We start from the raw sequence: 15,567 nt of genomic DNA on the forward strand, positions 1-15,567 counted from the left end.
TTAGGTCTTGCGGATTCCTCAGCTGGAACACAGGCTGTGGGGTTGTCTTAAAAGGAGACCCAAGTTGGACCACATTGAAAAGACATTGTTTTCATGGCTTTCCTCCTGACCTCACAGGAGCACTAGGCATGAACTCTGTCTGTGAGGACAGTAAGAGAAGGACAGAATAAAGAATGGTGACAAATAAGCAGAAGCAAACATTCTTGGACTAGTGGTATAGTACTGAGCCTAAAGGGCCACAACTAAAACTAACTTCTTAGCTTGGAGGAAAAACCAGTCAGCGCAGATTCCACCAACATCTGAAAGCCTGAAGCAGGGTTTCTCTAGCCTTCCTTTCCTTACCAAACAGATGTGTGTGAGGAACCAGATGGCACCCTATGGCTAATGGGAACTTTTTACTATAAAAGTGAATCTAAAATAAATATGTAAAAATTTAAAAATAAAGTGAATCTAAGTCTCAAGGAGATGCCCTTCATTTTCTGGACTCGTATTTTGCTCTCACCCCTGGATAATAAAAAAGATTTTGTTGTGTGTGTGTGTGTGTGTCTGACACACACACAAAAATATGGCACCTTGCTCCAGAATGCAGAGCTCATCCAGAGAAGTGATTCAAGAAAAATTTCACGAGTAAACCCTGCTTTGGCCTCAAAAATCTGTTACCTTAACGCTAAATGTAAAAAGGTGACCTTGAAACCAAAAAGGAAATTTCTAAAGTTCAACTCATTTTTACTGCTGTTAATTATGACTGTGAGATCAGTGGCTTGAAAACTGTAAAATTCCCTCAGACAAAGGGGTAGAAATAATGGTTGGTTTTTAAGACCAACATTGAATACACAAAATATGGTTTGATTATGCATGCAATTATCCCAAAGTTTGTTATTTTACAAAATTCAGTTCTTTCCTGCCCAAGCCCAATGTTGAGTAATCAAATGCAGATTGTACTTAATTTTGTCACAGAGCAAACAGCAGAGGTTATGGAAAGCGTTATGGTTTCACCATCATTAATATTCTGCTGGTGTTGGAGTAGATTAGCAAGTGAAGAACACGGCAGGTTAGGATTATACAAATCTATTCAAACTGCACATAATGGATGTGGAGAACAGTGATTTGAATGTCTAATATCAGTCACTCTGCAGAAAGGAAAGAAATTCTCATGGCTCACTGCCAGGGATTTAAAAGAGTTGTTTACTTCGTAAATTTTCACTCACCATTATAATCAGACCTACTGAAATGAATTGCTAATAATTGTCAAGCTACACAAATTCATTCTTTTCACTACAAAATTTCTAAACTTCCCACACAGTCCCAAGAATCGTATTTTATAGCTGTTTCAAGCACAAGGACTGGAGAAGTCGCCAACCACAGGATTCAGATGCTCATATATGGAGCGCCCCTTACACTCTTGCCCATGGAGCCAGACTTGAATCCAATGGCCAGATGTGATTATTCTCACTTTCTAGTACAGATGGCTAAATTGCATCACCATTTATTTTACTCTTCTATCAATTGTTTTATGTAAATATAATCAAAAGAAGGAGTTAGACACTGTAATGAAGGAATGAAAGAGAAATTTCCCAATTCAAAGATGAAAGAACAACTAACTAGAACCCTCCATGGAACAGACAGGGAATCAAACAATACATCAGAGTATTGTAAAGAAAGAAAGAGGCAGAAAATAGCAACGTTAATAATGAACCCTGGTGGCAAGGGCTAAGTGGAGATGCAGTGTGACAGCACTGAGGAGGGAGGAGACTATGACTACATAAAGAGCATCCCAGAGCATCTCAGAACATCCCAGAACTTCTCCCCTGCAAGGCCGAGAGATTACCTCCCCAAAGGGCTGATGGCACTTTGATTACAGGGAAAGAGAAACAAGTTGACCAGCAATTTTACCCAAGATTCTCCAAAGGTACCTAACAACTATCATATGGTCTGGGTCTCCCTAGAATCTGAATATAAAAGGCAAGAAAAAAATGGGGACAAACAGAGGAGGCAAAGGTTTCTTTTGAAAGTGAATATCATTTGTTTGTAATGTTTGTATACCCACTATCTTGACATTACAAATGAATAAAAATAAGAACCCTTCCCTACGGAACTACATATAGCAGCAAGTAGAAAAATCCTGGCATGTTAAAAAGAATAATGTTAAAAAATCATAATAATTGTAAAAAGAGGGGGCCAAGGAAAAGGAGGGAAACTGCCTTGAGTTACCTCTAAATCCATCAAACAGAGTACAAATGGCACTTGGTTGTTAATCCATACTTTCTGGCTCACACTTCCTCCAGCTCATACAGGGAACTCTGTTCGCTGTGAGCGTCACTTCCACCATGACTGTTTCTAGGAGGCCTTAGGGGGTGTCTCCCACATGCTCATGGGAATGACAGTCAGCATCACTGTCATGGAAAATCACTGCCAGCTCCCCTGTGAAGTCCTATTTCTGTTACTCTTATTCTTCAAACATGACCAGCCTCATGTCTGCTGGACTTGCCACCCACTGTTAAGGCTTTGAGCTTGGGCCACTAGCACTAAGAACTTTCAGGCTGCCACTGGGCCAGCCATCACTGCCATATCCCTCCACTTTCTGCAAAATTCCAATAGAAGCTGCCACTTCCTACCAAGTACTTTCCAAGCACATCAGAGCCCTATTCTGCCTTATCACTCAGGGGTCTCCAGAAAAACAGAACCAACAGGATATATGTATATAGGATAAGAGTTTTATTATGAGAAATTGGTTCAGGCACTGGTGGGGGCTGGCAAGTCCAAATTCTGTAGGGCAGGTTGGAGGCTAGATATTCTGGTAAAGGTGATGTCAAAGTCCTGAGTCTGATTCCTTAGACTGGAAACTCAGGAATAACTGCAGGGTGTAGACTTGAGGCAGAATTCTTTCTGATCTCTGGAACCTTCAGTTCTTGCTGTTTAAAACTCCAAATGATTGGAAGAAGCCCACGCACATATGGAGAACAATATTCTTTACTTCATGTCAACTGGTTGCAGTTGCTAAGCCCAGCAACTAAATACTCCAATGCCAAGTATTTAGTCCAAACAACTGGACCCCACAATCTAGCCAAGCTGACACACAAAATCAACCATCACAGATTCCAAACTGGGTAGTGGTCTAGGAGAAAGTCCTTCTCATTCCTCTACACTCCAAGAATCAATTTTCCCTGGTTTATTTGATTTTTGGTGGAACAGACCTGCCATTTTTTACTTTAAGTCTTTTATCTCCTATTACCCAGGAGACCTTGGTATCTTAGCTGGAGTCTCATGTGTTATCTGCTACTCAGCATTTGCATCACTCTGCTCTCCTCCTCTAGCTGTAAGGTGTGCTGTGCTGACTCCCTTTATCCTTAAAAGGAGTTTTTATCTGGAGACTCCTCATGTAAACAGTGTCCAGATCTGCAGGCCAGCCTGACCTTCAGGTGTAGGGACAATGTAGACCCAACCAGCGAACCCACTATGGACACTAGTCACACCTCTCCATGTCTAGCTCATTTTTCTTTAAAGAAATTGTTTTACATTAATCTTTCTGAAGCCTGTACTCAGGTGTCCCATGGCAGAGTTTTCACCTCTGGAACGCTCTCCCCTGGTGGTTCTAGAATGTTTCTGGACACCTGCACAAGTAGAATCCACTGCCAAGGCAAGAAATCAATTAGCATCAAAATGCAGCTCTAGTCACATCTTCAGGAATCCTTCTAATGCTGATGGATATTTCTCTTATTCTTCAGAGTGATAAAATGAAAACCCCTATCCAATCAGTCCCTGAGATGGCTAACAGCAAGGAGAGAAAAGCCCTGGGCTCGTAGGACATATTCTATTTGCGTGATCACCGCATACGTTACACTCTATCGTAATGTCTGCTTTATTCCTCTCTGTACCCCACCAGCTGAGGGGTCACTTGTGGCATCATCAGCAGCTGACCTGGGATCCAACACAAATAAAGTGCACAATAAATATTTTTGAATGACTAACTTTAACATCTTATGAAATTTGAGTACAAGGATATTAGCCATTTTTGTTTTACCTCTAGCGTCTTCCTCCTATCAGCAACTTATACACAGTGGGAATTAAACAGATACTTGATAACAGAATTCAGTTGATTTCCCCAGTTGTACCACAAGTTAAGACACACTCGAAAAATCAGCTAACTATTATACTGGATTGGCAATACAAAGCTCTCCATATATCTTACACAGGTAGTTTAAAACAGAATATACCTTAGAATTTGGGAACAAGGAGGTTAATTACCATGCTCTCAATGTTTAATATAAAGTATGAAACATAAAATGGGTAGATTTGGGCATAATCAGAAGAGGGAGGGGTTTCCACCAGAAAGAAGGCAGCTGAATGTGTTAAACTAGGATTATGATGTTTCCCAAATCTTTATCTAGGAGGTAAAGATGTCGCACTAATCTACTCATGGAGCCCATTTAAGGAAAAGATGACTCTGATCAAGATGAAGCTATAAACTTCATCTGGGAGGGTGCATCTTTGGCAAATTAACAGGCTGGCTATCCTGCCAGATAGATGTTCTATTTGCAGCATCAATCAGCCCCTGGAGTCAAATCTCTGCACAGCCTCTGCAGGGCATGTAGGACCATCCATTAAAGTACATGGCATGACACCATGCCGCCCGGAAGCAGCAGTCTGTCCCTCCACATATCGTGGTGGCTGCAAAGCTGTAGGCTTTAAGTAGTGATCTCCTGCTTTTCTTTTTCTCAAGTCTTAGGACCTCAGGCCAAGTGCCTCGAAAGCCACGATGGCCACATTGCAGAATAACAATTACACTGCAAATGCTCTCCCTTCAATTTAGATTTGTAACATCCCATCAAACCCTCCCTTTGAAATTCTCTCCCTCAGCTAAATAAGGAAAATTCAACTCCCTTAATTCTGTGATTTCATCCAATATTGAGATGAAGGTCTTATCCAAGCAGCCCCTGCCAATGCCTCACCTGTATCCGTCAGACCTACCATTTCAGTTGCTTTGGGCCTGCCAGGTCAGCCTAATCCTCAGGTATAGCGACAACAAGGACGCAATCAGGGACCCTACTCTGGACACTAGCAATGACTCTCCATGGCCGTCTCACACACTGATCTTTCTTTAAAGATACATTCTCACATTATTCTCTCTTAATCTGAATGGCGGTGTCGAATTCTCTGTGGCTGAGTGTGCTACTGGAGAGAAGTGTCGGGAAGCTGGCATGACTTGGGAAAAGCCCATGACCAATGCCTCTCAAGAGACGATACATTGTCTGCACTCTGTGTAGCTCAGCTGGGTTAAATTTGGTCATTGCATCTGACACCATTTCCCAGACCTTCCTTGTCAGGATCAAATATCGGCCGCCCACTGTGTCAGCTGGCCTAATGAGGCACCCTCCAGTTTCTGCCTCCCCCCCTTATCACGACACTCTCCGCACCTGTCCAGTAGACATTGCATCCTTAAATCCTCATCTCAGAGTCTGCTTCTAGGGGAATCTAAACTCAGACAGGCATATATACTAAAATAAATCAAAAATATTGTTTCAAGTATTTATAGTCTTTTTTTTTCTTCTTTTAACCTCCTGACAAGCGATGAAGAATCAATACCCTGGAATGTGCCTGCGTGAATTGGATTTTATTTCTTACCTATATTCCCTGCAGGTAAACCATTCAACATGCCAGTGAGTAAAACTTCATAAGCCTCTGTTTGCCTTGTACACCGGGCAAAGTGTTCCATATATTTTCACGTCACAGCTTGCTATGCAATTCCACAGGGCCCTCTGAAGACACACAGGCTGTGATTAACACAGCAAAAGCAGCCTTAGAGCTTCTAAAGAGGTAGGGAGAAAAGCAAAGCAAGGAGAACCATCTTCAAGTTAAAGATCATGAAAGAAAACACCCTTTGAGTTTGTAAATATGGCCATCCCATGTTCCTGAGTCATAATTCAACTTATAAGTTTATGTTTATATAATGTGCATATTATCCACGCTATCTAACACAAGACCATCCAACCAATCCACATGTAGATTCTAAGCACTTGAAATGAGGTTGGTTCAAAATGTGATGTGCTGGAAGTGTAAAATACACACCTGATTTCAGAGATTTAGAATGATAAAAGAATATTAAATACCACATTTATCCATTTCATATTGATTATGTGATAATACTTTGGTTATATTAGGTTAAGTAAAATATACTATTAAAATTAATTTCACCTATTTCTGTTTGCTCTTTTAACATGGCTACTAGGAAATTTATAACTATCTATGCAATTTACATTATATTTCTTTTAGACTTGAGCTTGTCTAGATTAGGCTGTAGTAACAGATGAAGAACTCTCAGTAGTTTAATACAAAAATGGCCTATTTCTTATTCATGACATGTTTCCAAAGTGAGCCAGGTGGAGGCTCGGCTCCACACAGTCTCTCTGGGCCCCTGGCTGTTGGAGAGACTGTCATTTTCATCACATGGCACACGGAGTTTCATCTGTGGCTGCAAAAGGGCAGAGAGTGCTGGGGGAACTGGCTCAGGAGGGACGTGAATCACTTCCACCCACAGTGCGTGGTCCGAACTCAGTGCCCGGCCCCACCTGCAAAAGAAGGCAGAGAAGTGAGACCCTCCCAGGCTTCAGACGAAGAGGAAAAGCAAACATGGAGGTGCACCCAAAGTGTCTAGCACAGTGTGCATAGCTTGAACATGTCTAAATTTCCAACATCCTTCCCTCCAGGCCAGAGCATGACAATATGAAGATGGCACTGTGAGATATTATCCGCCATTACACTTCCACACGAACCACCTAAGTGTCCTTTGCAAACCAAGAGAGAGATGCTTTGTTAGGTGAGGAAGAGGACCTGCTGGTAAGGAACTGGGCCCAAAAGTGATACACTGGGAGTACAGGAGACAAATTTTTCTAGCTGCACAATTTTTTCTCCCAGGGTGATAGAGATCCAAAGTGAATGAAATACGAGATTCAAATGCCACCTAATGAAGGCCATACGCCTGCTTGGACACAAGGTGAACCCACCATAGTCTAAAATCTAATCAGATGGGCTATATTGGAACACTGGGACAGGCTCCATATCTCTGAAACAAAGTCACAGTAAACAGAATTACAGAATTCCCAAGCATTAATTTAAGATGCGAACTCTGCCATTCGCAGATAAGCCTCGCAAACTCTTTCCCATATTATGAGGTGAAAATACTAAATAGGAAGCTATTGTCCTTGGGAGATATGAAATTCCAACAATTTGTGTCAGCAGATCTCATGAATTAGTGCTCAGCTAAGAAACCTTGAGAAACTCCCACCTGATGTGGGAACGGCTTGGCCAAAGAGGGGATCACACTCACACCCACGTGGCCAGGACCAGCTCCCCACTGGGGATAGATATAGGGTGCTGCACCTCACCTGGCCTTCTTCCTGTTTGATACTTTCCTGACTGAACCATTAGCTGCCACAGGCTTTCTCCAAACAGAGTATGCACATGTAATGAGATTTCAGATGTCTGAATTACATTTACATCCATTCCATGCTGCTTCTCTGAGATGATTTCCAGAAAACTTTGATTTAAGTTTTAGTTATTCCCAAACCCTTCAGCACATACTCATTCACACCCTCCTCCACCAAACTAGTTTTATGCAGATTTTTCCAGCGTAATTCTCAGAAGGCTCTCCTGTTTAGAAGTTCTCAAGAACAGCTCTCTATAGGCCCCATGAAATAATGCATTGCTCAGTTTGGGTCAATGTAGTGACTTTATTTTGATGGCATTATTATATCATCCTGGTGTAATGTTTTGATACTCACACTAAAAAAGAAAAATTAAAAATTAGTCCCAATAATCCTAGACAATATGAAAGATGTAATCAGGCCAATGATCTGCCTTGTCTTAAAAAAAAATGTAATAAAGATATCTTTACCTTTCAAATTATCTCTTCAAATGTTAATTTACTTTCACTGAAAGGTATCGAGATTTTATCTATATAGAATAAACTAATCAACTGTGTGGTCAGAAATGTCTGTTATACAACATATCCAGTAGTACAAAAAACAAATGAAAATCCCCACATATAGGGCCAAATCTTCTACTCCTATGGAGAAGTTTCAACATGATGCTGAGAGCAGGGCCAGCATATCCCCCACTGTGATAACACTGGATGTATTATGGGGCCACAGGCATACTGAGAAAATGCATGGTCAATAATAGTCACGTTTATAGGTAAAACAGATGGTTTGTTGCACTGAAATGTTTCTAAAAATGCTGAAAGGCCTCATTAAAGAGAAATACATCCTTGGCTTACATGCATCTAAACCTGAAGTTCCACCATTTTAATATTCATAAAGGTTAGAGTTGAAGGGATCCTAGGGGTCATCTCGTTTTTCTCAGCCTTTTGGGTTAAGCAGTGCCCTTCATAGGCATTCCTTCTTGAAAATGTAAAATATACCAAGACTGGTAGCAAATCAAGACAATGGCGTTTTAATGTCAATTGGTGCAGCCTTAGGACCAGAAAACCTAAGTGGCATGAAATTATTAGAGCATAGCAAATGCGAACCAGAAAGAGAAGAGCAGCATTCCAAGGCATGAATCATAAAAAGGAGTGGGGGTAAGCTTCATAATTTTATTCTGCGTCTATCCTAAGTAAATTTTAATTTTGAACAAGTTTTAATTAAGCTCCTTAGGGGAAGGATACACGTATACTTCCTTGTACTTCCCACATTTTACAATGTGCACAAAGATGGAAGGGATTCAATAAAGATTTGTTCATTTAATATCCATCATTTTTTAGAGTGTCAACTATGTCTCAGTCACTGCACAAAGTTCTGAATGTATATCACAAACAAAGGAGTCCAGCAATAAAATACACAATTACAATTCACTGTGTATGTAGCATCAAAATGCAAAAATCACTTGTATTTCTATATACTAGCAAGAAACAATCTAAAAATCAAATTAAGAAAAAAATTCCATTGACAATATCGTTAAAAACAATAAAATATTTAGAACTAAATTTAACCAAAGTATTGGAAGACATTTATTCTGAAAACTACAAAACAATGCTAGAAGAAATTAAAGAAGATCTAACCAAATGGAGAGACTTTCCATATTGATGGATCAGAAGACTCGGTATTATTAAAATGGCAATGCTCTTCAAACTCATCTACAGATTGAGCCTCAGTTCTATCATAGCTGGTTTCTTTGCAGAAATTTACAAACTGGGACTGAAATCCATATGGATAGCCAAGGAATACAAAATAGCCAAATAATCTTGAAGAAGAACAAAGCTGGAGGACTCACACCTCCACATTTCAAAACTTACTACAAATCTGGTCACTAATCAAGACAATGCTGTACAGACACAAGGATAGACACATAGATCCACTGAATAAAATTGAGAGTCCAGAAATAAACCCTTACAATTTTGTTCAATTTGTCTTTGACAAACTGCCAAAGACAACTTAATGAGAAAAGAATAGTCCTTTCAACAAAAGTTGTTGGGACAACTGGATAACCACATATAAAAGAATGAACTTGGGCTATTACCTCATACCATGTGCAAAAATTAACTGCAAATGGATCATACAACAACATGTAAGACCTGACACTATAAAATCTTAGGAGAAAAGATAGGAATACATCCTCATTTCCTTGGGTCAGGCAGGGGTTTCTTAGCTATGCCACCAACAGCAAAAGCAACAAAAGAAAACTAGATAAACTGGATTTCATTAAAATAGAAAGGGTTTGTGCTTCAGTGGACACCGCACTGAGAAATTGTTTGCAAATCATGTATCTGATAATATATAAACAATATATGAAGATTCTTACAACATAATATATAAAGAACTATATCCAGAATATATAAATAGCTCTCATAACCCAACAACAAAAAGCTAAATGACCCAATTTAAATAGGGGAGAATGACTTACATAGGCATTTCTCCAAGGAGTATATGCAAATAACCAATAAGCACTTGAAAAGATGCTCAACATCATTAGCCATTAGGAAATGCAAATCAAAACCATAAGATGATACCACTGCGTACCCACTAAGGTGGCTACAATAAAAAGGCATGTAATAACAAGGGTTGGTGACGATGTACAAATATTGGAACCTTCATAAATTGCTGGTTGGGAATGTAAAATAGTAGTCACTTTGGAAAACAGCCTGACAGATCCTTAAAAGTTGAAACATAGAATTGCCATTTGATCAAATAACTCCACTCCTAGGTATGTCTATATCTAAGAACATTAACACACATGCTCACACAAAAACTTGCACACGGATGTTCGCAGCAGCATTATTCACAATAGCCCAAAAGTTGAAACAACCTAAAAGTCCATCAGCTGATAAATGGGTAAACAAAATGTGGTATATCCACATAACGGAATATTATTCAGCCACGAAATGGAGCAAGGCTCTCATACCTGCCACAACGTGGATGATCCTTCAAAACGTGCTGCATGAAAGAAACTGGTCATTAACAACCACGCAGAGCATGAGTCCATTAATGTGAAATCCCCAGAATTGGCAAATCCATAGATAAAGAAAATATATTAGTGTCGCCAGAGGCTGGGGGTGGGATGAGAGGAGGGCAGGGGAACTTGAAGAGTGAATGTTAATAGGCAACAGGTTTCCTTTTGGGTTGTCAGAGGATTCTGGAATTAGATATGATGATTAATTCACAACTTAATGAATATACTAAAAGCCACTAAATAGTGCACTTTAAAAGAGTGGACATTATATTTTGTAATAATATGTTCATTATATCTCTATAAATCCATTACTTAAAAAAGAACACTAAACTCCAATTTCTGATACAGCTGGTAGGGGTATAAAATAAATATAGAAATTTAAGTTATATCTAAGAACGTTAGCAGGATTTTCAGAAGTATTATTACTACTTTGAAATAATGTCCAAGTAAAGGGCCATTTAAGTCACTGGGAATAAACATTAAAGTAAAAGCATTGGAGGATCCGCCGTAGGAGCCGCAGACGGTTTGTTAAGCCCGTTAGTTCCCGTGGCCTAGACTCTACGCCACCGCCATGTCCCGCTATCTGCGCCCCCCCAACACGTCTCTGTTCGTGAGGAACGTGGCCGACGACACCAGGTCTGAAGATTTACGTCGTGAATTTGGTCGTTATGGTCCTATAGTTGATGTGTATGTTCCACTTGATTTCTACACTCGTCGTCCAAGAGGATTTGCTTATGTTCAATTTGAGGATGTTCGTGATGCTGAAGATGCATTACATAATTTGGACAGAAAATGGATTTGTGGACGTCAAATTGAAATCCAGTTTGCACAGGGGGATCGGAAGACACCAAATCAAATGAAAGCCAAGGAGGGGAGGAATGTATCCAGTTCTTCACGCTATGATGATTATGACAGATATAGACGTTCTAGAAGCCGAAGTTACGAAAGGAGGAGGTCAAGAAGTCGGTCTTTTGATTACAACTATAGAAGATCTTATAGTCCTAGAAACAGTAGACCGACTGGAAGACCATGGCGCAGCAGAAGCCATTCCGACAATGATAGATTCAAACACCGAAATCGATCTTTTTCAAGATCTAAATCCAATTCAAGATTACGGTCCAAGTCCCAGCCCAAGAAAGAAATGAAGGCTAAATCACGTTCTAGGTCTGCATCTCATACCAAAACTAGAGGCACCTCTAAAACAGATTCCAAAACACATTATAAGTCTGGCTCAAGATATGAAAAGGAATCAAGGAAAAAAGAACCACCTAGATCCAAATCTCAGTCAAGATCACAGTCTAGGTCTAGGTCAAAATCTAGATCAAGGTCTTGGACTAGTCCTAAGTCCAGTGGCCACTAATAGCTTAAACCATGATATTTTTAGGCATGTATCATTCATTTACTCATAGTTTGGTTTACTTAAATTATCAGGAATACAATGTTGCAATGATGCTTAAACAAAAAAAAAGACACTTGTTAGTTTTCCCTGTACCAGGCAATGGTTATAATTAAAATGATATGCTGTTGAGAAGCCACTCTTAAGAGTCCAGTTTGTTTAATGTTAATGGGCAGCTACCAATTTGTGGTGTCTCTGTATATTTTTGTAAAGATTCTCATTTTTTTATGCTTGAAGTATTGGTGAAAAGATGTTGGTTGACCATAATTTGCAACATTGTTTTATTCAAGATAAACTTTCATATCCATATTTGGTAGAACTGTTAACCTAGAAGTGTAGCTTGTTAATAAGATAGAATGATACAAAAGTGAGGTTGTAGCCACAGTACAACACTGACTGCTCAGACACATTTAGGTTCAGGGTGGACCTTCAATGTCTTGTCAAGAGGTCTAGGCCCATTATAATAGTTTATTTACAAAGCAGTGTGGAATAGATATTTTGTTATCCCCACTACCTTGGGGAATGATGCCAACTGGGTTAAGTAGCATTTTCAGGGATTTTGAGTTTTTGAAACAGAGCCTTCACTGCTTTTTTTTGGTTTCTGTGAAGATTTGAAACATACAAAACATCAGAAGAACTCACCTTAAATTTGAGCAGGTCTTTGAGGACAGAAGTAATTTTAAGGGGAACGAATGCTGTTTTCTAGTTATCCTAAATTTTAAGGAGCATCGTTGACCATGATAGTGCTTAGTTTTCTTACTGCTATTAGAAGCAAGTAAATTGTTTCAAAGTAGGTTTTGTTTGTGTGTGTGCATAGTGTAAAATAACTGAATTTTGATGCTTCTAGCACTCAGTTGGTTTGTGCATTTGTATCAAAATCTGCCTGCCTCTTTATGAGGGGGGCTTGCTCTTCACATCTCAGTTTATTTTATGTGAGGCAAGTTGAAAGAAGACACTCCCATTACTAGGGGACTCTTGTGGTGCCATGAAATTTTAAATAATTTGGGAGAAAGGATTAGTCCATTTTAAGAAAGAGTCATGTCTCTTGAGTTTTTGATTATCAGTGTGCTCATTGGTAATTAGCACATTATTGTACATGGCAGTACCTGGCTAAAAATAAGGAAATGATACCTTTAACCACTTATCATTTCTGTTATTTCTCTGAAAGATCATTTTGGGGGCCCTAAAAGTAACTTGATAACATGTCCAATCTCATTTCAGAATAAAAGCTAGCATCTTTAAAAATCTCAAGATTGCTTGCTTGCAGATTTAAGTAAGAAATATTGTGGAAAAACGATTCCTTTTAGAGGATTACTTTTTCATTTTTGGTTTTAGTAATCTAGGCCTGCCTGTAAAGAACAAAAGATGGTTTTTAAATACTGTTTGTGGAATGTGTTTAAAGGATTGATTCTAGAACCTTTGTATATTTGATAGTATTTCTAACTTTCATTTCTTTACTGTTTGCAGTTAATGTTCATGTTCTGCTATGCAATCATTTATATGCACGTTTCTTTAATTTTTTTAGATTTTCCTGGATGTATAGTTTAAACAACAAAAAAGTCTATTTAAAACTGTAGCAGTAGTTTGCAGTTCTAGCAAAGAGGAAAGTTGTGGGGTTAAACTTTGTATTTTCTTTCTTAATAGAAGCTTCTAAAAAGGTATTTTTATATGTTCTTTTTAACAAATATTGTGTACAACCTTTAAAACATCAATGTTTGGATCAAAACAAGACCCAGCTTATTTTCTGCTTGCTGTAAATTAAGCAAACATGCTATAATAAAAACAAAATGAAGGAAAAAAAAATAAAGTAAAAGCATTCACTGTGGAAGTACTGTGATGGAAGTAAATACCAACAATCATGGATCAAGGAAAGATGCAGGCATAGTAGGCTCAGTAGGAACTCCTAGCAAAGCTGAGTAGCATCAGGAAATATCCATGGAGTGAAGGGGCAAATCGTCCACAAGTAATTCCAGCAAAGTAATAGAATTCTTGGTGAGGATGTCAAAAGACTGGACCCCAAAATCAAGAAAACTCAAGAGGAAAATCTGACTTAGTATAATTGTCCAAAGTGATGAGCTTGAGCTCGTTACATCTCCAGCCCTTACCAGGGGATTCTCCCAGAGTCTGAAAGCAGAACCGTGTCTTCAGCTGAGGACAAAGTGGCCCCAGATATCAGAAGAGAAGAGGATTGCCAAGGAGAGGGCACAGTACAAACATGGAACTTCCATTCACAATAAATTCATCTGAACGGCCACCAGCGCATTCATTGTGCGTTTTGTTTCTCATGATGAATAAGCTACGTGAGGAGAATCCTACGGAGAGCAGCTTGGAGTAGAGTCCTCACAAGGATGGATCACTGGAGATGGAATTCCAACTAGGAACTTAGGAGTTGCCTCAATCTCATGAATGGCCAGGAACCAAAAGTTGATCAAGGAGACCCAAGCCCAAGGCGTCAGTACCTTTAACCTATTTCTGAACGGGCTCACATCTACCGCTTTGCTTTGACAAGTTAACACCCAGAGGAAAACCAATTTCTAGAAAAATCTTATTCTGTGCAGTGCCAAACAACTGGTTGTAAATGAGAAAAAAAATTATCTCAATAAACCAGTTGTAATAAAATTCATTTCTTGATTAATGGTTTCATTCATTCAAACTATACTTCTGGATATCAAATAATTAGTTATTCAACAACTATTTACTGTATGCCTACAAATACCAGGCACTGTTTTTAGTCCTTAATGATCAAGAAGTAAACAAGCCAAATAAGAAACATTCCTGTTCTCAAAATCTTGCATGTCAAAGGGGAACACAAGTAATAAACAAATATATAAACATATACAGGCCTTAAGACCAAACCTATGTATAAAAAAAAATAATTCATAGAGTGACAAGTGCACTAAAGAAAATAAAGGCAGGAAATGGGATTAAGAGGGCCAAGGGAGGGGAGTTCTATTTTTGATAAATTAGGTCAGAGGAAGCCTCCTTAAGGCAGTGACATTTGGATGACATTTTGCATGGAAAACAGCCAGGCAGAATCCGGAGGAAACGCATTCAGAGGGAGAAAGCCAGGGCCCATTTACATAGTACCTCATAGGCCACAGGGGCGGGTGTGGATTTTGTCTTAAATGCCATTTGCTGAGCCATGTGAGTTACACAGTCTTACTCTCTATGTGTTCCAGTCTAGGTGGGGGGACACAAGCACTAAACAAATAGCCACAAAAATAAAAATAGAACTCCAGATTAGGACACACTACGGCAAGCCTCTAGCTTCCCACGGGGGTTATAACCAGAGAACCTGATTGAATTTGGGGCTGGAAAGGGCTTCTCTGAGTCACCTTTAAAGAGAAACCTGACGGAGACTTGTGTAAGTATAACCAGTTTTACGAAATCTATTACCTAAAATAATAAATGTTGGGATTCATTCACTTTAATCAAAGAGAAAATGGTGACCCTAATGAGGCAGCTGATGAAAAAGAATGACAAATTTTTAGTCAAATAGAATACATCCCATCAGACATGAAAATTTTATTATCTTTGCAATGACAGATTGATTCACTATACAGGACTTCATAATATTTGAAATTAGGAACACAGTATTAAAGTTCATGAACTGATTACCATAATTACAGTTCATTTGATCTTGATTGCTTTTGTAGGGACTCCTGATTAAATCTGGCTGTCCTTGTGATTCTTACAGCTTGTTGCTTGCATGCAAGAATATTTCAGGA

General features: G+C 39.1%; 1 long non-coding RNA gene and 1 pseudogene across 10 annotated transcripts in view; both read left to right on the plus strand.

Moving 5' to 3' along the window:
- The first annotated feature begins 1,782 nt into the window (after window positions 1-1,782).
- The window catches only part of LOC143651659 (uncharacterized), a 31,247-nt gene continuing 17,462 nt past the window's right edge, over window positions 1,783-15,567 (plus strand). For 6 of the 10 annotated variants that reach the window (XR_013160105.1, XR_013160106.1, XR_013160107.1 and 3 more), the window contains exons 1-2: window positions 1,783-1,909; window positions 5,567-5,637. This is a non-coding gene — a long non-coding RNA (uncharacterized LOC143651659). Of the gene's footprint in view, window positions 1,910-3,725; window positions 3,969-5,566; window positions 5,638-6,704; window positions 6,817-15,101; window positions 15,204-15,567 lie in introns of those variants that run through there. The other 4 variants (XR_013160115.1, XR_013160113.1, XR_013160110.1 and 1 more) reach the window with 4 other exon arrangements.
- On the plus strand, window positions 10,946-12,976 carry LOC143652467 (serine/arginine-rich splicing factor 10 pseudogene; annotated as a pseudogene).

The sequence above is a fragment of the Tamandua tetradactyla genome, chromosome 12 (genome assembly GCF_023851605.1).
Source record: "Tamandua tetradactyla isolate mTamTet1 chromosome 12, mTamTet1.pri, whole genome shotgun sequence".
In the NCBI taxonomy this organism is placed as follows: Eukaryota; Metazoa; Chordata; class Mammalia; order Pilosa; family Myrmecophagidae; genus Tamandua; species Tamandua tetradactyla.